Source organism: Cimex lectularius, unplaced genomic scaffold (assembly GCF_000648675.2).
Source record: "Cimex lectularius strain Harlan isolate CLEC.00 unplaced genomic scaffold, Clec_2.1 scaffold281, whole genome shotgun sequence".
In the NCBI taxonomy this organism is placed as follows: Eukaryota; Metazoa; Arthropoda; class Insecta; order Hemiptera; family Cimicidae; genus Cimex; species Cimex lectularius.
The window spans coordinates 127616-154816 of record NW_019392843.1 but is presented as its reverse complement, the minus strand read 5'-3'; the positions used below and the strand labels follow the sequence as shown (position 1 = coordinate 154816).

General features: G+C 35.9%; 1 protein-coding gene across 3 annotated transcripts in view; it reads left to right on the top strand.

Annotated features, from left to right (window-relative positions):
• The window catches only part of LOC106667900, an 83581-nt gene that overhangs the window by 14149 nt on the left and 42231 nt on the right, over nt 1-27201 (top strand). The window contains exon 2 of one of the 3 annotated variants that reach the window (XM_014396157.2): nt 7707-7738. The exons of 1 other annotated variant lie outside the window; for it this stretch is intronic. The gene's annotated coding sequence lies outside the window, so the exon portion shown is untranslated. The remainder of the gene's footprint in view (nt 1-7706; nt 7739-27201) is intronic. One more of the 3 variants, XM_014396156.2, reaches the window with a different exon arrangement.

The following is a 27201-nucleotide window of genomic DNA, read 5'->3' as shown; positions in this document are numbered from 1 at the left end:
ACCGGCTGTGTGTATAGGCGTCCTTTTCATCAAAATTTAATCGCCAGGGTTAACAATAGAGTGAAATATTTGTTTTTCTTTAAAAGGAATAAAGATTCTTTCCGGCAGGACCCCCCCCAGAGGACGATTAGCCATCTGAATTACACGGACCGTCCTTAGTGGGCAGCGGGATCTTCCCCCCGAAAACAGGAGTTGATTAACCGGCCTAGGAAACTGATTTGTGGATTTTAGATGGGACTTAAAACGCGTTCCGCGTCTAATTTCACCTAGGTTTATCGCTGTTTACACCGTCAGTATGATCTGAGTTTAAGAAACGTCTAATCTATGCACAGGCGTTACCACGGGTTAGACTAGACGATGGGGACGTTTCTTTTCCAGAAAATACCCGATAATTCACAGCGGGCCAGACGGAGAATCCGTTCCAGGTGTCAAAGCCAAAGGGTCGTATTGTTATTCACGCAATCTGTTCTCTTCGGCTGATTTATGGGCGTTGGTTTAAAAATTTAAATCGCCCCGCTCAATGGATGGCGTATCAAAACGTTATTTATGTCAGAGTGGATTTTTTGTTTTTATAACTACATATGTGGAAGGGAACAGATCAAAATTTTGCTTCTTAGTCCTCAGGTAAAATCTTAAATGGACATTTGAGTAACATTAAATCTACTATCCTTACTTTTAATTATCTCAAATTATTCAGTTTTTAATGTTTCGAACACGTTACCTCACGCTTATGTGCCAGATACCGGTTTCCTGTCTAATACTCTTGTCAACAAATTTGAAATATATCAGCTTTTCTTTCATCAAAAACCTGAAATACCAACCTTGTTTTTCCACGAAAACGTTCTACCAGCCCTGCATGATAAAAATCAGCTTGTTTTTCATCATAATCCAAATTTGGTTAGGGATCATAATTGATCAAATTAATTATTCGAATTAATTTAATTTTAGTCTTTCTGTCATTAAAAACTTGAAATAACAGCTTTTGTCTCGAGAAAATAATTGTACACCAGCTTTTTGATAGGAAAAACCTCACCTACTGGCCCTACATGATTAAACCAGTCTCTCATAAAAAATCTGAAGTAACAGCTTTTCTCTCAGGAAAACTTGCAATACCAATGTTTCTGTCATGAAAAACCTGAAATATTACCATTTTTTTTCTCATGAAAAACATTGTAATAACGCAGTTATGCAAGGAAAACTACCAGTCCTACATGATAAATACCAGCCCTCCGTCTTGATAAAGTTAATTCTAAGAAACCTTCCTGCATAAAATATGCACAATGTTATGCTTTCTTATTGGAAAACTCACCTAATAGCCCTTCATCATAAGCCTTTAGCTCATAATCAATCTGAAATATCAGTTCTTCTGTCAGGAAAAACTTTAAATAAATTTTGTTTTCTAGTAAAACATGAAATGCCAGTCTATCTCACAAGAAAAATAAAATCAGGTGTTCTATCTGTAAAAATATTAATAATTTATTTGTATGATATTTCATAATATAATAAACACATTGTTATATTGCTACAATATATTTTTTCTTTACTCTTTACATTTTTTCACGTTTAAGGTGAAAAAATGCATTTTCATACTATATATTGGATTTTCCACAAGATATTTATGTATTGTTTTTCAAATAAATTAAGTTTCAACTTTCTAACCCAGATTAGAATTGCACTGAAGAGCCAAGCCTGATGCTCACTTGTTAGAAATTTTTAAAAAATTTTGTTTTGTGACATCTTAAATACCGACCTTTCTATCTGATTAACACTATTTATAATAACCTTTCCGACATAAAAAATTGTAGAAGTTGGAAAGGTTTCACCTATTAGCCCTGCTGATGAAAAAGATGCTTGAAAAACCAGAAATATAGTTTCTTTCTAGGACCAGCTTTTAACTCATGAATAAATTTGAAATGCCAGCCGTTCTGTCAGTAAAACATGATCTACCATCCATGCATGAAAGAGCCTTTCTTTCATGAGAAATTTGAAATTTCAGCCATTCTCTTAGAAAATTAAAAAATAAAACTATGCTTTAAACTTAAAAAAAACCCTGAAAATAACAGCCTTTTTGACACATTAAAACAGCGTCATAATGAATAGATGTCTGCCTGAAGGAAAAATAGAATATTTTATTTCTGTCATGAAAAAGTGTTGGTGGTTTATCTGCTTATATCCCTGACTATGACTACTGAAGATGGCGAGAAGCCGAGACTCGTCTGAAAGACCGAAACAGCCTTTTTGTTAAAAGCTCGATGTAAATCGAGTGACCCTATATGAGGATTTAATTACCGACAGGCCAGTTACCCTCTAAAGACCATAAGAAGGTTTTTCTCTTTGAATCTTGACCAAAACACTTTTAAGAGGCCGACGTTTAACGGCAACATAAAATTATATTCAACAAGCAGGAAATTACGCGCCTACCTCCACCGTCGTGCCCACGTACGCCGATGAGTTATTTCTCCGGCTTCTGATCGAATCGAAAAATTATGTAACCAAGGATAGTAGGTGAAATATTTCAAATGAGGTTTGGACTTTTAGTTACAAATTACAAGTCTGATCGTCCCACTATCGATCCTCGATCTGCCCCTGCCAAATCCTCGCCCACGCCCTGGCTTCCGCTAATCATGGTGAAACGTCCCGAACCTTAAAACCCCTATTCCATTAACTAGATGAAGCATCAAATTTCATTGTTCTCTCTTTTCGACACGCGAGCAGTCAATCTGTAAAGTGGATTCGTTAAGGCTCTTGTTTCTGCTAAGGGAAATTCATGGTCCATAAATAGCACTCCCATGTTTATGTCTTATTTTTGTTCTTTTATTGCACAAGACACGGCAGGTACTTAAATCTCGCGATTTGAATATTTCTTCCTTGCATTATATTCATCGATAAAGGACCAGCATCGATAAAAAGGCTTTAAGAATTATTAATTTTACTACCGTGATACATTCTAACATTGTAAAATATACCATACGTGCTTTGAAAACCCGATTGTACATAATAATTAATTACTATCATGATTTTAAAAATTATGTACAACATACTACGATGATAAATAAACAACTGTTTGAAGATAGACGGTTTGAATAGTTTTTAATGGCGTTTTTATTAACATAAGGGCTAGTATTTCAAATCGAATATCAAATCCAATCAAGTTGTTCATAGTTTTATTGTGGCAGAAAGGCTGGTAGCTTATGACATACCAAGAAAAAAAAGTTCCAATTAAAAGTCAGTTAAAGATTTTGAAGAGAAGAACTAATAATTCTGGTTTTTAATGAAAGGCTGGTTTTAATCATATAGGGCTGGTAGGTGAGGTGTTTTCAGACAAAAAGGCTGGTATTTCAGTTTTTTTAAAATGAAGAATAGAGTGTTATAATACAAATAGGGTAGTTTTATCAAGAAGGAAAGGCAGGAACTTATCTTGCAGGACTGGTACGTTGTTTTTCCTAGCAGAACGGCTGGCGTTTTAAATGTATTCATGAGAGAAAGGGCTGGTAATTCCACTTTGTCATGGCAAAAAGGCTGGCTTTTTGATAATCTAGATTTTTCACGAGAGAATAACTTCTTTTAATCAAGCTGAGCTAATAATTCAGGTTTTTAATGAAAGGCAGGTTTTAATCCTGCAAGGCTAGTAAGTTAGATGTTTCCATTAAAAAAAGCTGGTATTTCAATTTTTTATGGAGAATAGATGGTTAAACAGAAAATAGGGTAGTTTTTATCAAGAAGGATAGGCTGGTTTTTATTGTGCGGGACAGGTAGCTGAGATTTTTCCTGTCGGAAAAATTGGTGTTTCCTTTTTATGAGATAAAAGCTGCTATTTAAAGTTTTATCAAGAGTGAAAAGTTGTTAATTATTCAATTAATTAAGGTTTTTTGTTGAGATAAAATGCAGTGTCACGAGCGGGATTCGAACCCACGACCTTAGGCTTGATACGCCGCTACTCTACCACTTGAGCTATCGTGACTTCGATCCACCCGGGCACCAACCTCCCATCTGATTTTTTTATTTCAACAAAAAACCTTAATTATTTGAATGATATTAATTGGTCAAGCGGACCACGAAAACTAGTGAATTTAATGGAGTTGGCAATTATTTCGAGTTTTTCCGAGCTGATATTTCAGATTTTTCGTTCATGAGAGAAACGCTGTTTATTTATCATTCAGGGCTGGTAGGAGAGATTTTTCAAAAAGGTTGGAACAAAATATTGTATTGAGGAAAGAACTAATTTTATCAAGACAGAAATGCTGGTATTTCAAGGTTTTTTTCAGACTGAATTATGAGAGCAAGGCAGTTCTTTTTCATGCTGCATTGGTACTTCAAGTCTTTCTCGCAGAAAATATGTTAACTCTAGTTTTTTAGCGGCGGAAAAGCTGCTTTATCAAGTTTTATTATTATATAGCCTTTATCAGAAGGCCTTTACTAAAATTATTTAACTTTATTTAATAATTAATTCCAAAATTTTCGTTGTTTGACTTTTTATAATGGCGATGTGTCTCACTCTGTATTTGTAAAAAGACGTCGACAATTTTTATCACAGTTTTTTGCTTCTTAACTAATTCAAAAGCAAATATTTAATGCGAATAATCGCAGACAGTTTATCGCGGGTCGTAAATTTAAAACACCCCCATTCTTCGAAAAATTCCGCCACTAATTACGTTGTATATGATCCATTGTACTCTCAATCCGTCGTGTATTAAAAATAGACGAACAATTAAAATCTCTGTGCCCGAGAGACATAAAAAATAAACGTTAGTAAATTTAATGTCCTTTACTGTCACTGTTATGATTCATGGTACTATGTATGTCTTTGACCTTTAACCTGAAACGTTCAAAACAAATAGAAAACAAACAATAGTTGTGGCATTGAATTAAACTTTAAAGCTATAGTTGAAAAGTAAAGTTTTTAGTTGGTATATTATTAATATAAGGAAAATTAGAGTAAAAAGCTAGTTTTTGATTTCTTAGATGATAGATTATCAAGTGTCTTGAGTTTGCCTGTTCACACCATTAGAGTGAGAATAGACTTTTTGAATGTTATAATATATCCAGTTCGAAAATACTATTGTGCTACTGGTGACAGGGGTGTCTAATGGTTTTCACATGGTAGAAGCAGACCTCCCGGAGCGCCATGCGTCACCGCACGTTTTCTCAAGGGACACCTTGTTACCGCTTTTAAAAACTTTGAATACCCACGATTTCGAGTATTGTAAAAACACTTTTGAGCCTGAGAGCGCGTGGGAGTTTTTTTTATTAAGGCTAAGGATTGAGTCGTAATTAAAGAGAAAGGCCTTAAAATTCTCTCGTTTTTATGTCTTCACCTTAAACATGAAAAGATATGGCGTTCGAAGGCGTATTTCGTAACGGAAATATGAGACCTTGTCCAAAGGGAGAAGAAAAAACGTTGGACGGGCGTGAGCCAGATCCCAGACCACTGAATTTTATAACAAGAGGAAAAAGTTTATGAAATCGAGGAGAGGGCTCTTTGCGGGGAGGCAACCCTTAATACGGCCTGACTCCCCATCAATCGGCCACCGCAGGAATGCCGTACTGGTTTTAAAGGTCCTGTAAGTTACTCTCCCACGCCTCGCCTTCTCCGTCGAGTCGGGGCTATTTATTTAAGGGCCATGGATCGGTCAAGACGAAGCCCATTTAGAAAGGAAAACATCTGTGACTGACCTACTCGAACCCACACATAAAGACTACTGTCGGACTTGGTCCTCATGAATAACTATAGTTTTCTTATGTATAATACAGGAGGCCGGTTATTATTTTTCTGGTAGGAGGTGTTTTTTTACCAAGAATTTTTTTACTGGTAGGCGGTTTATTTGGCCTGGTACGGAATCCCCTTTGAAATAGTGGGCAAATTGAATTTTAATCAAAGAAAGATTTAAATTTGAAAGTTTTTTAAAAATATAAGTATTATATTAAAAAAAATTAAATTTTCCTGGCAGAAGGGCTATCATATCGAACTTTTTCATAAGAGAATATCTGGTACTTCAAGGTTTTCATAATGGTATATCGTCATTTACCATGAATGAAATGCTTAAGGTTTTATTGACAGAAGAGCTTATGTTGCAGGTGTGTCGTCAGAAAAAGACTAGTATTTAGTTTTTTTAATAGAGACTAGATTGTTAGAATTAGTTTTATCAAGAAAAAAAGGTTAGTATTTTTCATGCAAAATTTGTAGGTTCTTTTTCCTGGCAGAAAGGTTCACATTTCTTTTTTTTATAGGAAAAAGCTGGTATTTCCAGTTTTCATAATAGCAAGGAAAAATTCATATTTTATCAAGAAAGAAGGTTGGTATTTACAGTTCTTCCGGACAGATAATCTGATATTCTAGGTTTTTCATGATAGAGAAAAATACCATGACATTCGTGTTTTACCAAGAAAGAAAGATTGGTATTTATAGTTTTCCTGGCAGATGAACTGATATTTCAGATTTTCCATGAGAGAAAGGCGGCTTTTTCATGCAAGGCTATTGGATGAGAGTTTTCCTGTAAGAACAGCTTTTGTATGCAGGGAACAACGAGGTTGTTAGAAATAGTTTTATCAAGAAAGAAAGGTGGTACTAATCTCGCAGGACTGGCAGGTTGTTGGTTTTCCTTGCAGAAAGGCTGGCTTTTTAAATGTATTCATGAGTAAAGGGCTGATAATTTAAGTTTTGTTTTGACAGAAAGGCTCGAATTTGGTATTTTATCGAGAAAGAAAGGTTGGAATTTTTAGGTTTTGATGAACTGAAATTTCAGGTTTTTCTGAAAGAAAGTTAAGACCTTTGAGTTGAGTCTTTGATCTTCAAAGTTATGTATATAAATTAATCATTACGTTCCATCAGCTGTTGCTTATAAAAAGCTACGTTTAGTGTTGTCTTTACGCTTAAATAGATCAGAATGACGAAAAATGATCTGGATTAATAATTTCTGATCATTATTTGTCTGCTAGGTTTTTCGCATTTTGATATTTCGTTATCTTCGGTGATTTTTAGTGTCAGTATGTTTTATCGCTTGAATGGGTAAGAATGACGAAAAACGACATAGATTAATAATTTCCGATTGTTTTGGTGTGTCAGACTCACTTAGGTTTTTCATCATCCTCAAAGATGCGCAGAATCAATATCAGTTTTTTCTTGTAAAAGGCTATGTTTAATGTTTACTTTAAATATTGTCCTATCGCTTAAATAGATAAGAATGACGTGCTTTAGTTCACTCATTTCCGGTCATTTTGGCTTACCAGACACGTTTAGGATTTTCGCCATCCTCAATGATAAAACCTTTCTAATTTCAATATTAATTTTTATTTGTTAAAAGCTATGTTAATGGTACTTTAGATATTTTCTACCATTTTAATAAATAAAATGAGGGTAATTTAATAATTTTTGATCTATTGGTCTGTGAGGCGCGTTTAGGTTTTGGGTAATCCTCGGTAATGTGTATGGCTAAAACTGAATTTGAAATTCTGAAGGTATCTGTTTATGAAACAGCAAACGTAGGAATATAAAAATAAATGGAAACGATCTAACTTCTGGATCCATCTCCTCGCATGTCTCAAGAGGACATCCCATAAGCTCAAATCTCTGCATACTCCTCATGTACAATAATATAATGACCTGTTCATATGAATAATTTTTAACTTGCTACTTATAGTAACTATTTTTAATAAAACATAAAACATTTTTATTGTGGTATTTATGTTTTTATTTTTATTTGTTGCAGGATAGAAGTGTTTTCACCGTAGAAAAGGGTAGGTAAGCACTAGCATAATAATCAACGATTCTCCGGGCAAACAATTATGCAGTTCCGGTCTAAGTAATTAGTAGTATTTCATCGGAACAGGTGGATTGTTCAAGGGACCTTAGTTCCGCGAGTGTCCGGAAGTGAGCCCTTGCAGGGCAGGTCTTCAACACCCGGGGCCGGCGGAAATCGTTCGATTCTTCGATTCTGGCCGGATGCCGTTCCAAAACTCAGAAAGGCCAATTTTAATCGAAAGCGTCCGGCACATTTAACTTAATTCGTCAGTGAGATGAAAGTGGTTTCTAATAACGTCCTTCGGACTCGCCAAATGCCCTAGAATTTCAGGATGAAAGTTCTCGTCCAAGACTCGATTATCGATGCCATTATGGGTTAATATTGTTATCCCTACCTACTAGTACGCGAAATTTATTCGGATGTACACACGTTTGTAAGACCTGAAAGTCCAATTTAAGATTAGATCCTTCGTCTGTTTTTCAATCTTTCTGAAAATTGCCCATTTACCGTCTAAGGCCCGTCTGTTAACGTTTGTGAAACATTCCACCTATTCAACGATGTCAGAAGTTGTTTTCTTTGTTTATGAAATACCGCGTCGGTCGGCTGGGCACATTGATGGTGTAATTGAAGCATGCACAAATAAAGAGAGGTGGGGGATCAGAGATGATTAGAAATGACAACAAACAACCATCTAAACCCGTAGAAATTTCCAGGAAAATATTATAAATTAACATAATAAAACGAAACGTATGAATCTATAGTTTTATAATGACAAATTTTTATTTGCAATCACCACTGATACCGGTTGACTTTTTAATGAACACAACCTTTTCAAGAAGGCGACTGTATTCATTTTTGCTCCATTAATTAACGGCATTCTTAACATTTTTTAAAGAAATTATATTTCTTAGAGAAGATTATTGGGTAATAATATTAATGTAGATAGCATCAGGAACTTGATCAACTATAAATTATAAGCAGTTTGTTCAAAAAATAAGTTTTCGAGATCGCCTTTGTTTCATCTTCAGTAAACCCATGCTGCTAATTGGAAACTCCATTTATTGGGCTATGTTACCTTAAGAAGGTAATAAAAGTTATCAATTTTTGTAGAATATTTGATACATTTTTCCAAGGCTTGCCAATTAATGTTTATCATTTTAATCTGATTTTTGATCTTGCAGTAATTTTTTGAAAGCATTTGAAACCACCTATAAAATGCGAATTTCACGGAGTCAGTAATCGTATCGGTCAGTAGTAGTCCGTGAAAGCATCCACAATCTCCAAACCCTGGGAAAACACAACCTGATAATAGCTTGAGTGCCAGTGCATGAAAGAATTAAGATCATATAACTGCGTAGAACCTATACCTTACGGATAACGAGATCAAACGCCTCCACCTCAGGATGGATCCAAAGTACTCAAAATGAGAAGTGGATAAAATCCAGAATTGCCAGACGAAGTGAATTCATGTTTAAAGAACTATTGTCCAAACTGGCATACAGTTACAGGGTTAAATCCAAGGGTCATGTACCGGTCATTGACAACTGAGAAAACACTTTCACTACAGGGCCATATTCAATATCAGAACACTCTCAACACGATGTACAACAGTAACACATCTATACAGAAAACTCACACTTTGAACTCTGAAGATGATCTCAATACAGATCGAACCACGATAAAGAAAATGTTTTTCTAACCGACATCACACCAGACCACACTATTATCATCATCATCAAGTACGTCATTTTAAAAGAGAAAGAAAATAATATTAAACAATTTCTAACAAGTTTATGATGGACGATAAAAGTAATAACTATAAACCAACTTAAAATCGGGTATTAATTAATTTGGTAGTACTCCGTCTTCTGGAGAGTGAAGAGGTTGAACGACTATTTGATATTTTATAAAATTTATTTATTATAATTTTATTTAACATTTAAATTTTTTGCTTGTTTAATTTGGAGCGTGGTTGTTTATTTTTTATGTTTGCATAATATGATAAAATACTTTTGTCGTATATATTTTCTGGGACACTAATTTTTTCCTCGTCTCGGAAGCGAAGAAGTGTTCGGAAATGAAATTAAGAACAGTTTTTGACAAAATTAGCCAAAACGCTCGACTTCCTCCAAGACCTCCCTCAACAGACTTGATTTTTAGATTTTCACACAAAATGACCATTTTTTTTTTTTTGTAATAACTGTGAATGTTCCAAGGCGAACAATGTTAAAAAATCTTCTAAAACATTTTCTTTCCGTTGATATTTTAATTATTTTAAAAATGGCTAATGTTGAGAAGCGCACACGTCCAGCTTTGTAGTCGAGATTGACCGGCAGTGGATGAGGATAGGTTACACCCGTGTATCGGCTCCATAGATCGTCCTTTTTAAAGCATCCATCACTTCCTTTCCGCCCATTTCGCCCCGTCATTGTAATTTTTTCGGAAATTATCCAATGTCTCAGTTACAATTTTTTTTAACCCCTCGTCATATCATAGACATTTCGCAATGGAATCCTAATTAGAACGCGGTACAATCAAGTTCTGCGAAGTAATCAGATAATGCGGGCATTGTTCCAATAGCAATCAAAGCCACTCTTCTATACTCTACTCCAAACAATAAATCGAACGGTTGGAGTCGTTAATTTTAATCCTGATAAGTTCGAATAAGAACCGTGAAGAAGATTCCATAAAAATGCTGACACTTGTAAAATTTCCTGCTGCCCCAAGTTTGGGTTTAGAGAGAATTGCATAATTTGCTTTACCTTGTGTCTTTTTCTATTTACTATTTAGTGAGAGGTGCGCGTTGAGGAACAGTAAAAGTAAAAAGGATGCTTCGGATGCATAATTGATATGCAAAACGGTCTCTTGCTCTCTGAATGCATGATCTGTCATTGCTTATTCAAAGGGTGTAGCTTTGTCGAGGAGAATGACCATACGGGACATAAAAGTCCGTAAATATTTCGCCTCAAGCTTGTCTAAAAGACGATTTTTTTTGGAGAGGGGGAGATTTCCTCTTGGGATCTGCTGTGTGATAACCCTGAAGTTGGGTCGTTTCCGATCATTCGCAGACTCACCTTGGAAGGTGACAAGAAGCCAAAAACGTCAGACCAAAACATAGAGAATAGGCAGACCAAATGATAGGAAACGACCTAACTAAGAAGTGGGACTTTTGCGCTGTCATAACTTTGGCTTTGTAAGTTTTTTGAGACATCGTTGATGGTGAGTAAATTTTTATTTATATGCTCTCTCGTGTAATTCGCTGCTTCATTGTGTTGTGATATTTTCATAAGTCACCTATCAGAAACTTATTAGCTACTGGGAGAATTCAGTTGCAACCAATTGTTCTACTTGTGCTGCCTCTTCATACTCTTATTGGCCATGTTATTCATTAAGTTACCCAAAGGCCCAAAACACACCGGAATCTAAAACCGAAACAAAAGGTTTGATTGAGACTGAATATGACTGTAACAATGTCAAACCACACTGCACGCAAAAAATGTTTAGCCATTTGTGAACCATGGTAGTAAAGACTCCTTTTCAGGGGGTACGGTCTGATTATGTGACAAGTATAATACCTTATAATATATTTATGAATCCATATTATATTTTGATGTACTGGCGCCATAATTGATTGACAACGTAATTTCTGATGAACTGGTGTATCATTGGATTGTTTGAAAGGGTTAATCATACATTTCTTCCAATTGCCTTACGTTTTTTCTCGCTTCTGACAATTTATTTATCTTTTTCTCAAAATAAACCTTTAAAAATGTCAATGAAGGGGTTTCTGGCCCCCTTGGCTTTGTTCTGATCAGCAGAAAATGAATCATTGGGTCCGCAATGTTTTCAATAGCAGCTGCTGGTCATTCTATAAAAATAGAGGCATGGGACTTGGACAAATATGTGTTGTATGCTACTTAACCACCAGGATTCACGAAACAACACCAGGCAATGACAGATTGTGCCCGGAGCAGATTGAGGCAAACAAAATCTTTGACTTTGGTTTATCCCCTCTTGAACCTAAGCTAAATGGTCATCCCGGTTTGCTTCAAACAGCCTGGGGTAGCATCTCATCCTCCCAAAAAAGACTGTTTTGGCTAAATCGGTTGTTTTGGGCCTAAGAGCTTGTACCATTGCAAAACCTTCACTTAGCTTGGTGATATATTGGATGATTTTAAGTTTCGATTGTTACTTGATTTTCAGCAAACTTCGTACGTACTCTGGGATATCATAGACATCACTCTACAGCTTTGTACATTGCCAACAGTTCAACCCGTTTGGTCGCCTATCAGAGAGGTGAATATATCCATGCGTATGTTGTTTCGTGTATTTGTCTTTTTTTTTTTCATTGCACACACCATTAACTGGTCGATTCCGATCATTTCTATTTGCTTTCGCTCGCTTGTCAACATCGTCAGTGACTAGTCAGGGATAACAACTGAGCAAGGCGAAAACACTGAAGATGGCGAATATTCTTGGTAAAGTAGTTCAGTTCGATTGGTCAGCATCATGGATCAAATGACTCGACCCAGAAAACACTTGGCATATATTGTTTTATAATTGGATAAAAACTGTTTCACTACTGTCCTTTAGTATCAGACCATAACGGACAGATTTAATTAATGTATCTCCATGAAAGTGACACGTCTTGGGTAAGAATATCTAAGTGAGAATTTTTAATAAACTTAACTTTTTTAAACAAAATAGATTCACAATTTAGACTTATTGTTTCCCATGCTTTAAAGTTGATGTGACGAATTTATTTATGGCCGTTCTATTAGTGTTCGTACGTAACATGGTTTCTTTTCTGCGTCACGCAATCTTTAGCATATGTTTTATATTTAATTGGGTTTAAATATATCAGAATGCCATACGAAAGCTAAAACTAACCTGTTTTACAATATATGGCAGGTTGTTAATAATGACCCTAAATAATTAAATATGACCCTCAGGAGTTCAAGGTTAAAGATGATCTGAGATTATTTAGTTTTTCGTATTTGGCTTCAAATGCATGTGGTAAAACACATTTTTCTTGTTTTTTAGTTTTAAAACGTGTTAAAGCGGATTCCGCCGAGACAATAAGCAATTATAGTTTCTCTCTTCACCTCCGCAATCTTAATTAATAGAGGAAATGTGAAAGTTGTGGATGGGTACGTTTTGAATCCTTCAATCTTCAATTCAATTCAAAGAGGGAAGAACGTTTTGAAAGGCTTTCCGCGATTTGATGCGTTGTAATTACCGTGCCTCGTCCCGGAGGATTAGACACTCTTTTGTCCAAATTGAATTATCACGCTTTCCTTTTGCGTGCTCAGGTGTTACTGCCGGGAACAGGATCACTTCAGTGCCGACTGTTTTAAAATGTACTAATCATTACACGGTAAATATTTCCATGCTAAAACGCCGAGAATGCGTTTTAAAGCCTATTATTATTATTTACTTTCCTTTTCTTTATTCCTTGGTTTTCATTTATTTTAACTTGTATTTAAGTTGTTTTTTTAAGGAACTCACAACCATTCCATTTTATCTATTCATTGAAGATATCGATCGCCCCCGATAACGCAATCTTCAATAAATGGATCTGATGGAATGGTTCTGAGTACCTTAAAAAACACTTTACAAACAACTTAAAATATTATTAATTTTTGGTTAAACTCAAACTTTCTACTTTTAAACACAAAAAAATGTAATTTATTACAATTAATTAATCTTTATGTAAGGTATTGGTTGAAATGAAAAAGTTAGTGTCACGAGCGGGATTCGAACCCACGAACTTCGGCTCAATTCGCCGCTGCTCTGTCCACACTATAGAGACTTCGATTCACACTCGACACAAACTCCCCATCCCAACCTACCTTTCGAATTTTTCCTCTTTTTGGCCACGGAGAGCTTTAGCGAAGATATACTTCGTTTTATTTATTAAATCCATTACATTTCGTGGTCCGATTGACCAAATAACTTCTTTCAATTAATTAATCTTTATGTAAGGCATTGGTTGAAAAGAAAGTGAAGTGAAGAAGGTTCCGAGTGTATCGAAGTCACTATAGCTCAAGTGGTCAGAGCAGCGGGGTATTGAGCCGAAGTCGTGGGTTCGAATCCCGCAGGTGACACTAACTTTAATTTCAACCAATACCTTACATAAAAATTAATTAATTGAAAGAAGTTATTTGGTCAATCGTACCACGAAATATAATGGGGGTAATTTATTACACTTTTCATTAAAAAAGATAATAAATGCTAATGATTTAAAATTTGTTTTTGATACTTGTTGATGATAATAGTGTGTGTTGTTGTTGTTTGTGTACCCCTTATGCCTCCAGTGTTAGATATTTTAGTGTGTCATTGTACTCAAATTTGAAATTTAATTTGCATATTGATTCTTTGGTTTCCCGTCTGAGAAAGCTGTTTTATAAATTGGGAATTTTACGCAACTTTTTGAAAATTGAACTTTTAAGGGCAATATCTTCTCTTGCAACATCCATAATAGCCTAAGGAATTGTTTCCTTGGTAGGTACTAATAAATGCTACACTAAGACTCTGAATGTAAATATAAACTCACTTCTTAAAATTATTTTACGTAAACGAAAAAATTGTACAGAGAATTTAAAGTAATGATTCTATACCAAATCTTTCTGAAATGTTCATGTTAATATATAGATATGAAAATAATTTTGTAAGAAGTTACATTAGTGTATATAACACAAGACACAATTTATTGGATAACTCACATTTTTACGATGTAAAAATTAAGCAATATTATAATTTTTTATTAAATATGGCACTTAGTTTTTTTTTTATAAAGAGAGGATCATTATTCAAAATTTCCAAAGGTATAAAGAAGGCAAAAAATGTAGTATTTCAAATTTTTTCAATTGTAGTTAAGATATTTTAAAGCCAAGAGTTAATTTGGTTTTTTCCATGCTGCACGTTTATGTTGTATTATGTTTGTTTTTCATTATGCTTTTGTAAAGATATATTCTGTTTATTTCTCTGATGATCTCCAAAAACTTGCTTTCTAACAGCAGGCAGGGATATACTCAAAATATTATTTTTTTGTTTAAATTTATAAGTAATGTACATTCTTGCAAATAGAGATTTATTATTACTATTATTTTCCATTGCCTGGTTGTGCTTATGAACAAACTGTTTTGCAAATAAAAGTTAAAAGAAGAGGAAACTCTTTTCAGTAAAGTAAATTGTTTATATTGGTGGAGTCGAAAGATTTTCTCCCCTAGTCTTCGTCTATAGTTTGGCCATTTCTTTTCGTTTAGATTTATTTAGAAGCAATCGTTGTATCGAGTTCTTCTACCAATTGCTGGCTACGTTTTAGCGCCGCTTCATCTTTACGAAAAGCCGCCGATCTCCCTGAATGATGATGATGATGCGGTCGACCTCATCCAGTGTAAGACCGACAATAGTGCCGCCTCGGCGAGTTGGGCAAGATCTTCGTCGTCTTCCAGCATCAGCTCGTTGAGTTTGGTTTTTCCCAAACTTATCAGCGCTGATGACTTTGATTGGAGTGCTGGCGGCTTCATTAACCTGCCTGCCGTTGGGTATGGCATTCCCAGTTGTTCTTCCACTATTTTCATAAACTCGCCTTGCGGCTCATTTTCCTTGAGAATGATCAATCGTTTTCCCGCTTCCAGCATGGCTTCGGCACTCTGCGCTGTATAAAAGCGCGCTTTATGCACAATCCGCTACCGTTCATAGGACAGTCCATCGCCAAAACGCGCCATCACCTCCTGTTTCTAGTCTTCTCGTATCTCTGACATACTGTGGTATTAAGACGAAGACCATAATTGACTGACCTTTTGATAATTTCATTTGCCATATACTAACGTGTTCAGGTTGTTTATTTATAGGTTTTTGAGTATGTGTTGGTAAATTCCTATTCGTGATTAATACAGATTAATAATTTAGTTTTGCAAAAAGGCTTGATAGATTATTTTTGTACAAAAGTGTCTTGATGAAATCGAATTGATATCCTACTTTTGATTGTTGATCTATCCTTTTTAATCTAACTTGTTTCTACTTTTCTGTTTATTTTGCGTTTACCAAATAACATACTTGCACCAGTTGGCAGATCCCAGACCATGTTAGTGCCGACAGCTGCGTTACAAAACATCTCGACTTAAAAACAACACGATTATCGCTTTTTGAATTATAGAACGTAATTAGTTATTTCTTGTATTATTTATTCTTTAGGATTTTATTTGTTAATAAACGGTGTTTAATGGTTGACTTTTACGACTAGTTTTTATGAGAAACGTATAGCAATTATAGTCATTCCTAGGAAGTGTCTCTTAATATTTTCTCCGGCTTTATTGATTTTTGATAACTCGTTTTCAAGATAAATATGCTGAGTGGGCAATGATTTCGCTGATGGAGATGTAGGATCGGTAAGGAATGATAACGAACCGTCGAACTGACAGGAAGTTGTTCAACTAAAATTATTCTCCGTGTTATTCGGCCGGTATATTTTTCAGAGCGAGGAAGCAACAGAACTTGGAATTCCTTAGAAGTATAACCTTAGAAATATAATCAGTTCCAGTGTCTTTCAACGGCCGAATGTTAATAGAGGAAATATGGTTGTTGTGGTAACCTAAATGAGTTTCCGAGTTTCAAAATATACCAACTTCCAGAAGTTGTAAACTACAGTTAGTTACGAGCCGGAGCCGCTGTAATATCCTCAGAGTTGAAAAGCTCCCACTGGGAATAAATTATCTGTTACAGGTGTTATTGTGCTTGGTTTTCCTTTATGATTATTAATAGAAGCCGGGTCGGGTTGTAATTTGTCACGTTTAGTCGGAGGGGTTGGAAAAATGGTTTGAAACGAGGGCTGGTTATTTCCGTACGTGTTTTGGTGCCGGGGCGGTGGTGGGTCGCGGTGCGTGACTTCCGCTTCCTGAGTTTGTTTCCTGATCTTGCGGGAGTACGCCCATGGATGTGGGGTGAGACGGACTTAAAAGGGCACTTTGAGGGAAGAAAACCCAGGACAAAACTGGGAATGCTCGCTCAGACGGTTAAGTAGAGCAGAGAAGAGGACGGGCATCCGGCCCAATCAGCCATTGTCTTTCAAAGACGCTTTCCTCTTTTGATCTTTTTATTCTTCCATCTCCCTAATTTCGTCGCCCCTTTTCTACAATCTCGTTTTAAAATGTTTACGCTGCTATGTATCTGACAGACTTTAGGCTTATTTCAAGTGTAAAGCTTGATAAAGTAAAGCTAAATATTATGACATATTGTGATTACATTTTAGTAAACCTTGGAGGAAAAAATCTAGCGTGAAGGTTTAAACTGCATATAACTTTTTTCGCACCAGAAAGATTGTTCAGAGTTAAGCAAGGTATTAATTACTCGGCGTAAAAGCAGGTGTACTCAATGGAGAGTCCTAAGTCCCGTCCTCTTCCTGTTACCCAAGATATCTATCCCAAGGAAACAATGTCACAACAAATTATACTGTGTTTCCACCCCCTCCCCACAATTCTATAGGACAGCTACAAAGGAACAGATGTGAGAGAACAGTAACAGGAGATCACGAATAAAACTTAACTTTGTAAACTTTACTAATACCACGTCCAGGAAAGACAATTTCTTTGAATGGCAGTGCAATAATGACACGTAATTTTATCAGATACCTTGTGATGGCACTGTACGGATAGCTGCTAAAATGGAGTAAAGCACACCTAAGACAAGAATACAGAAGTTAGATTAAAATTAATTAAATTAAACCAGGCAAATACTGGTACAAAAAGTTGAAGAAAGGATTGAATGAGGAAAAAATCAACACCAAGGTGCTACATACATTCACTCAAGTCAGATATGTAGGACTAAATCTAGACATGGATGTGGACTCGACACACAATACTGAAGAGGCAGCAATTTAACAGAAATCTTCGACAACTAAAAGACATTTAGGACCGAAAACTGTTTTGACCAAAACTCAACTCTGCTGTCATTCTGGACGTACGGAGTGGGACTGTGAGCTTCCAATCTCCAGAGCACCTTATTCTTCCTTAGATAAACTTTCAAAACTTAATACGCCACTACCCCATTTCAAACGTTTCCCACCAAGTTGGCCATCCACGCTAACCCAACTGCCCAAGACATATCCACCTATTCCCAACCAGAGAAGCCGCACACGTTGCCGTAAACGAAGATGGCCTAGAGATTGAGCTGGTTTCTCTTAACATGTGACCTCCGTGCCTATTTTGATAGACAGGCTACAAACAAATTATTTATTTAAAAATAACTAGATAGTTGTTTCAAAAAGCCCAATATTTCAAAGATCAAAAGACTTGAATAAAGTGGGGTGATTATCTGTGCTTAAAGCAGCTCACCTGTACACGGTAGTATGAGGACCAAGTTATCTTAATCTAATCGGCTTTAATTTTTGTACAAAATTCTGTTCGTTATTTTGTCAGCCGTATCTTTTTTGTAATAGTACATTGTAATTGTACAAGTGATGTAAAAAAAATATGTGTCGGCCTCGTCTTTGTTTTTTCGTAATCTAGGTGTTTCGATGTTAGTTCCGGTCGGTTGATAAAAAGAAAAAAAAACTAAAACGAAGCACGACTTATAAAATATCACACAGACCAACCATTGAAGATTGAGAAATGCCGACACGCGTCGGACAGACCAGGGATGATCGAACACGAAAGCAATAATTGCTGATCAATTCAACACAAAGGAGAAAAGTTTTCTACGTTTTCAACGTATAAGGAAAACCTCCATGTACTTAAAAAGAAAAATGTCAGATGTTTTACCCCGTGGAATATTTGTATCACTTTCATAAGGAATCTTTATACGAAGCTTATTTGGCTAAAAGTCCGAGAAGTTAACGAGGAATTGATACGCTTCCCGTTAAATCTTTTATTCCTTGCAATCAATTTTTACAATCTCTTCCCAGTTTATTGGTAAAGTGTAAGGTCGTATCTCGGTACGGGACTTAACCTTCTGGCTCTTTTTCTAATTGTTTAATTACAATTTACAATCTATTCAGATTTGAACTTTTAATATCACTGTTCTTTAATCATAAACGAAAGTAATAATAAAAACTTTTTATCCGTAAATTACGTCGAATTAGAGCTGTTTTACGGCAGTGTGAGGAGGTCTAGTGGATTTTATTTTATTTTATTTTTTACTTAAAAATTGACTGTAATAAATGATGTTATATATTATTACGTATATAACCTAAAAACAATACCCAAATAATCGAAAAGATCTTGGTTTGCTTGTCCGACAGTGATTGCGTAAAATCAAATTATCCAAGTTCAGGGATGGCAATCTCATTCGATTTGAATAAATTAGGCTAATTAATTAATTAGTAAACATTTATTTCTATTTCACGGATTTCATTTCTGTTGGCTTTATTGGCTTTACTTGCATTCTTACTTTCTTTATTCAGTTAGTCTACGTAGGTGTCTTTTCACCGGCTGGCATGCGGTTGCGACCGAGTTGGCGTGATTGCAAATCAACGGCTAAGATGAAGGTTACGCATGGCATTTACGTAACTCTTTCGACCAGCTTGATTTAGAGGTGTACTAATCATAAATGATGATATGATGAATCATTTAATCGTACCTTACAGATAGAAAACCTCCGACTGTTTTTATACAAGATTTTGTATTACCTTGTCATTTTCAGAACATCAAAAATATGAAATCACACCGAAGAGGTCGGTTTCCATTTAAAGATTTAACAATACGCCGATCTTTGGGGGAACACAGTTACTCGGTAGGCCTCAGAATTATAAAAAATTCAAGAACGTTTCTCGTGGTTTCTACGAAAATAATTTTGCTATTGAAACTAGAATATTCCCAAAACTTAAAAATATAAGGAACGTTCGAATTTACCCAAAAACTGCATCAAACAACGAACAGCGGATTGAACGAGCGGATGGATTGGACTTCTTCCATGGAAGGACTTTAAAAAGATAGTATGTTTTCCGTACTTCGTTTTGATATTCAGTTTATTACCAGTAATAATAATCAGTTGCTACGCTAAACAGCGTCCAAGTCTTCTAAAACGAAGTCAACTTGTATTTAACATTCAATTTTTTATATTTTTATTTAAGCTTTTGCGTTTATTATTCAACGTTTTTCATTTGCCTTAAACCTTTTCCACGTTTACATGTATCCAAATGTTTATACCCTTTTTCCTAATTATTTTAAACCTTGTAAAATTTAACAGAAAATTTAAAATATAAAAATAAGCTGAACATATGTGATTCATATAATTTTAAAATTTTGTTGTATTTAATAAGAAATGATAATTTGGTTGTTTGGACGTTTCTGATAGCGATTATTCGGAGATCGTGGGATGCGGTCTGGTTTGACGTAGGCTTTAGAAAAACGTTTTCTTTATCGTGCCAACTTTCGATTATTATTGAGATCATCTTCAGGGCTCAAAGTGTTTGTTTTCCGTGTCTAATAATCGTCAATGAAGATCGAAACGTTGGCACAATAAAGAAAATGTTTTTCTAAAACCTACGTCACACCGGATCGCATCTCGCGATCTCCGAACAATCATCGACTAACAGTCACTAAACACCACACATATTTTAAAATAATGAAAAAATACAGGTTTTTAAAGATTAATTGTTATTTAAATTAATTAAACTGTTAATCTAAGTGTGTGGTTATTAGTGACCGTTAGTCTATGACTATTTGGAAATCGTGAGATGCGGTCTGGTGTGACGTAGGTTTCAGAAAAACATTTTCTTTATCGCGCCAACGTTTCGATCTTTATTGAGATCTTCTTCAGGGCATGGGATTTACAAACATTTTTTAAATGTAACAAATACATTAGGATCCAATCAAAGTGTTTGTTTACTCACTCGAAGTGTGTGTTTTCTGCGTAATTGTGTCATTATTGTGTGTCGTGTTGAGAGTGCCAGTGAGATATTGCTGTTTATATACGTTGGATTTTGAAGGGGTGGGGAAGGTAAAGTAATAATTAATGTTTTCTTCTGAATTGATTATTGGACAACCCTTAGATTTTGGAATATCTTTACTTTTATTGATTATCTGGAAATCGTGAAATGCGGTCTGGTGTCGAGGTTTTAGAAAAACATTTTCTTTATCGTGCCGACCTTTCGATCTGTATTGAGATCATCTTCAGTACCTGGGATGTATAAATGTTGTTGTATTGTTAAGTGTGCTTATGAAAATGTTTTTCTAAAAGCTACGTCACACCAGACCTCATTTTATGATTTCCAAATAATCATTAACTAACGGTCACTAAACCCCACATATTTTTACTTTTATTGTTTACGCATTTGATATTCAAAATTCTGCAACTTCATTTTTGTGTAAGACTCGGACAGTCGGCCAGGAAGGAATTTCATCAACATTCGTTAACCCACATACGCCCCGTCGTTAGAATGTCATCAAGTTCAAGTTCGGATTTGTAAAACGTGTCAACAGTTATCCACCGTACATTTAAGACGAAAGTTTTCCCCTGTACGAAGTCCACTTGCGTGCAACTAGCCATAGATTTTTTCTTTTTAATTTTCCTGACGTCTTTTATACTTTAAAACCACGTTCGGCCGGAGTGATGTGAAACACAACCCAATAAATATTTACAGCCTTTTAAATAATTCGCTTCGACGTATCATAACGAGAATTGCTTCTTATATCTCGTCGCCGTACATGGCGAAGGCAGGACGGGGTAATGCACTTGGAAACGAGGTGGTGGCGTAAAAACCGTCTCCTTAATGCCGAGATGGCCACCTTTCCTTTCATAAGGTCCGTGACCCCCCTGGATGTCCTCCTAGCCGTGAAATTGATACGCCTCCTAACATCTTCCATCCCAAAAGAAATTCGTTAGCAATTTCGCAAAGAGGTTCTTAAAGATTTGTAAGCCAGCGTACGTCTTTTACAAATATTATACTTCATTGTTATAGTTTTTAGCTATGTATGTTTTTGTTGTGTTCTTGAAGTTCATTGTTCTAGATGTGCTAAATTAGTTTTAAAAGTCAAAATCTGAATAATAAAAATATTAAATATTTGAGTTCTGGAAAGCGTCTAATTCTTTATTTTAAAAAAGTTTAGTTTATCATCACTTAGGTAAAGAGACAAGGAGAGACATCGAGCCATTAAATCACCGGCAGAATATTGGATCAACAACTAAGTTTGGGAGTGCCGGGAAAAAACCACAGCAGGATTTGGCGGACCAAGATAACCAAGGACAGTCGCGCTACAATTTAACAAGTCGGTCTTTATGATTGTAAAGCTATGTTTATGTAGTGGATATAATAGAAAACAAGATACGTTGAGATAAATCACTTAAAAATACCGACCTAACAAAGACTAAAGCGACGATGACAAAATTACAAAACAAAGGACACGATTCTCAAACTATCACACAGACCACCATTGAAGACAGAGAAATGCTGAAATTAGTTTATCGGATAAAACGGAGATTTACCAGGACTAGCCGGAGATAACCGATAGAAACCAATAAAAACCGATAGAACAAACAAATAGTAATTTCGTAACAATTAAAAACGTCATGACAGTCTAAAAACCAATCTGACAAACCACTGAAAGTGGCGACATGTCCCAATTAGAGAAAACCAGCGAGATCTGACGGACTAGGATGACCAGAGATGGTCAGGCAACAGCTTAAGTCACTATATTTTCAGTTCTGCTCTGCAAGACTGCATATTTCAAGGTTAATAGGTTTAGTTTTGTATCATCTTGTCCAGGTTGATTTGTAACCAATCATTGACCAATAGCTTAAAACCTCAGTATGAACAGGTATGAGGTTATGATCAATGCTGATAGAAAAAAGACAGTTCAGATTCCACAAAATTTTAAAAAAGATACGACAGTCTAAATAACACCAATCTAAATAAGACCAATTAGTGAAATTTGGCAGACCAGGATGGAACGGTTTAAAAAACAGTTTGAACCTGTTGATATAATGCGCAGAAATACCATAACGTGCTTGCAGAATAGGCTGGATGAATAGTTATGAGTTCTATGACCACTGTCGATAATACAGAGATAGTAAATAGAGTCATTTCACCAAATTTGATAAATACACAGATCAACCAGTGTAACTTGGTGGACCAGAATGACTGAAGACGGTCAAGGAACAGTTTAACAAGTCAATTTGAACAGTTAGTTGATTAATAAGGAGAAATGCCACAAAGCGATTGTTGAATTTAAAATATGCGAGATTTGGTGGGCCAAGATGGTTACGACAATCTGTAAATAACTCGCAGTACTACAACTGGAGACGGTTATATGCCGAAATGCTGTACCACATGACAAACGATCAAGGGACTGTTATAAAAAAAGTTGGATCTGTGATTGTGTTTTCGTGCGCCGCTACACTTTCGCTGGAGAATCGTAAGGCAGAAAATAGGACGAAATTGAGAGTAGATCTCATGTCGGGTTTTGATAAAACTTAAGCTTTCTTTATAGAGAAGCCAACTGCGTCAATGACTGTCTGATTGAATAGGAAAAATATTGAATAAAAATCTCACCTGGACTCAGGTAAAATCCCAATAGAAATATTTCTCATGTTAAGACGAGAGTAGGTTGTGTAGGAAGGTTCTGCGAAATTTTCCACAAGTATGACTAACACAAAGCGACTTGTAATTAGAATATTAGCCCATGTTGTAAAGCCGTATCCATAATTAACATGCTGTGACTCATTGTACATAGACCAAAACAAAAATCTCTTATGAATAAACATGGCAAAAAACATTTCACGGTACTGCCTCGCTGTTGCTGAGGTTAATGTTCAAACGATGCGTTTCAACCCTGCAAGGTCGCCGTGAGCAATGAAGAACAATTAGTTCAAGCAGGGTCAATTGGACGGAGCACGCGCCCGTCTTTGTCAATCCTCCACCGTCGTTAATTACGATCGTCCAGTTCGGAGGAAAAGGCCTGAGATAACTTGCGGGATAAACATAAAAAATAATCAAATTGGATTTTGGGTTAATGGTCGAACGCGGCTAAACAGCGAGAATATACGGACTTAATATGATTAGATCAATTTGGCCATTGACCCGTTGTCTAACGTTCTTCTTGTTGACCACACTACACGGGTTGACGCATTAAAATGAAAATGTCAAAAACCGGCTCTTTACCCTCAATTCAACGAATTCCCAGAGAACGTCTCCTTTTCCGTATAAAATTAACTGTAAATTTCAATTTCAATTTCAATCGAGGTACAACTCGTACAATGCGATTGATTCAGGTTGTCAAAGATTGTTTTATTGTTGTTTTTTGATCATTAAAATTGGAGCGGAAAGAGAATTATGAAACCGAAAGCTGCCACTCCCAATATACACGCGCTCTTCATTTAGACGAAAGCGAGGATACGATATTAAAAACGATTTCTACACGAAATCCTACCAGTTTGAAATATAACAGGGTGAAATTTAGTAAGATTTAAAATTTATATCACGACGGGGTGAGAGTTCGTTTGAAAATTTCTTTAAATATTAATATCTGTATACAATGAGAAAAATAGCTTATTAATCACACATGCCATAGTAAACTTGTCAAAAATGAATAGGGACATTTGTAATTAGTTATAATTCTGTTAATTTCAATTAAATTGACCGATATATTCTTGTTAGTTGGATAAAACAAAGTAGAAAATACAAACAAAAATGAAAAAAATGTTAATCCTCATTTTTAATAACCATATACTTAAGAATAATAAGCATGAAAATTACGCATTTGGTAAACAAACACACTTTTCTTGTCTTTTCTCTATTTTAATCTAGTTGCATTCTCTTTAACCATGAAAAGACACATATTGAACAAGAAGTACAATATTATTGTGAGAATGAATCATTGAGGGTCTCCAGCAAGTGGAGATTGCAAGGCATTTGGCGTTTCTCATAGCGTAGTTTCCCGGGCCCGATTTTGAGAAACTGGAAGTGCCAATAGAGGGGGCCTGGTAGTGGATCTCAGCTCATTGGTAAGGGAGGACTGAAATATTGTCATTGCTGTAAGACAGAACCCTTTCACTAATGCCCGCCTAAATGGAGTACAAGATGTTTTGCCGGACCTTTGTCAACAGAGATAACAGCGCGGAACAGTCTACCGAGAAAGGCGATTCGTACAATGCCACAGTCCGCGTTCACTTAAGTTCAGTTTGGAGGAGGCGGCATAATGTCTGGGCAGGGATTTACACTGGAGGACGAACTGGACCCCATACTGTCGAAGGCTATCTCACCGCATTCCTTAATGTCCAAGAAATCATCGAGGGATACATCCCTTAAACTAGGGATCTCATTTTCAGGGATTTTCGATTTCTGGATGATATTTCCAGACCTCATAGAGCCGAGTTGTTCATCAATGTTTAGAAAAACTGGGAATTTCTCATCTGCCACTCTTCCCCCATTGTCTGCAGACCTCAATCCCATTTGAGCACATGTGGGATACATTGCAGAGAAGGCTTTTCGATCACCATCCGCAGCCAGGCCACCTTACGAAGTGCAGCGTTGCAACATGCATTTAGTGAAATTCCTTATGAAATTAGTGACAGCCTTATAAACAGTATGCCTAACAGGTGCAAAGTTTTAGCTAACAGAGGTGTTAATTGTTTAAAAAAGTTATTGTGAGACATTATTTTATTAAAAAGCTTTGTACCCATAATCTTGATATTAAGTTTCAGTGTCATAATTCTTCGTAGTAAACATGGCTTGCTTAATTTTACGATCATGTGTAAATAGAAACGATATTTTAACAAGGTATAACACTGGAACCAGACTCATTTCTTAATTTATTCCTATGGGGTTGCGGAGGAAGGAAAAATTACACAAAAGGCTCAAAGGAAACTTTTGAAATGGACGGCAATTAGTGCAGGGTCGGGCACGCGTCCATAGTTCCGGCGACAGCCAACTGAAACGGGGGTTTTGACTTGATCCCGGGCACAATGGATTTCTCGGTTTCAAGGATACAATTGAACGACTCGAAAAATCTTCCTTAAAACTGAACTGGCGAAGGATCCGAAACGGTGACCATTTCTCTGTCTGAATCCTCGAAAACCGCGGAACTACGTGTCGAGCTTTAGCGCGTTTTTCCTTCGCCCCTTGCTTGCTCCAATGATTTATCGTTTCACGCTTCATTTCCCACAAGTCGGGAGTGGCCGACGATGTATTCGTCGAAGCAGTCGTGCAAAAGCCAGGAATAAGCTTGGATGCGTAATTAATATAAAAACAAGTCCAATCGGGCCTCTTCTGCGTCGCACTTGTTGACGACCGAGATGACTCCTGGCTTAACAATCGACCAAAACATTCGGAAACACTTCCGTCGTGATTCAACTTGCTTTCTCTCGCTTTTTCCTATAAATTGTATTTGTCAACTGTCTGAATCATTTCGGAAATAATAAATCCATAATACTGATTTCATCAGACGTTAACGCAGAAATCTTGTTAAAATATCTCGACCATGTTTGAGAAGAAGCTTAAAAGATAATCAAACATTTTTTTAAAAATTATATGTGTAAGCTAAAGATATCTCCGTTCGACTTTAAAGTTATGGTGACTACGCTATTCGTTTGATTTCTGACTATTCATAAAGACCCTCATCCGAGTAAAGCTGATCTATAAATGTTTGTTTTCTTAAGAGTTGTCGGTTCTGAGCTAGGGGTTTTTCATCAGATTTATTCGGGGCAACATAAGCACTATTGATATTTGCGGATTTATGCTTTTTTAAACAAAATATTGAGAGTGATGTACAATTTAATAATTTGAGTATTCTTTTTTTCTTTTTGTCTGAATTTGTTACCAAGAATAAAACAATTCATGCTGCTTAGAAAGTGGTTTAATAGTAACTGATGTGGCATTTGTACGCGATTTATGTTCGTAAAAACATAACGTGCTCGTAAAATAGATGAGCAACTAAATGAAGTAACTTACACTTGATCACAATATCGTCAATTTGCCTTTTTTTCGAATCTCCTGATAGTGTTCTCGAAATAAAATTTCAAGTTCAAAACAGTGAAAAAATAATCACATAAAACTATTTTCATACAGTCAAACAAACAGGTATAATAAAATCTTCAGTATTCCAAAAGTCTAATAATTAAAACCCAATGAAACCAAGAATATTCAGCAATTTTTCTCATGTTCCGATTGTGTTTGGGATATGTGGTCCACAATCAAACCCAAAAACTTAAGGATTTTTTTGGGATGCTTGGGGGCGATTGGGGGGAGGTGAAACAACCACGATAGGCATTTTGATGCCCTATTGCACACCATTTCTTATGTGTTGTGATTGAGTTCTTTTAACATTTGTTCAGCATCAAAAAATCGTCATGTTCGCAAATTGAGATTGGTGATGCTGTGTACAGTGAGAAAAAAAAGAGGACTGAGTTCTGAGACTGAGACTGAGGTTATTCCCGAGTTTACCTTCCAGAAGAGTAGGTAACCCTAATTTAAAAAAAATATTTTGGTTACCATTATGTTAATGACATTCGTCAGATGGTGTCC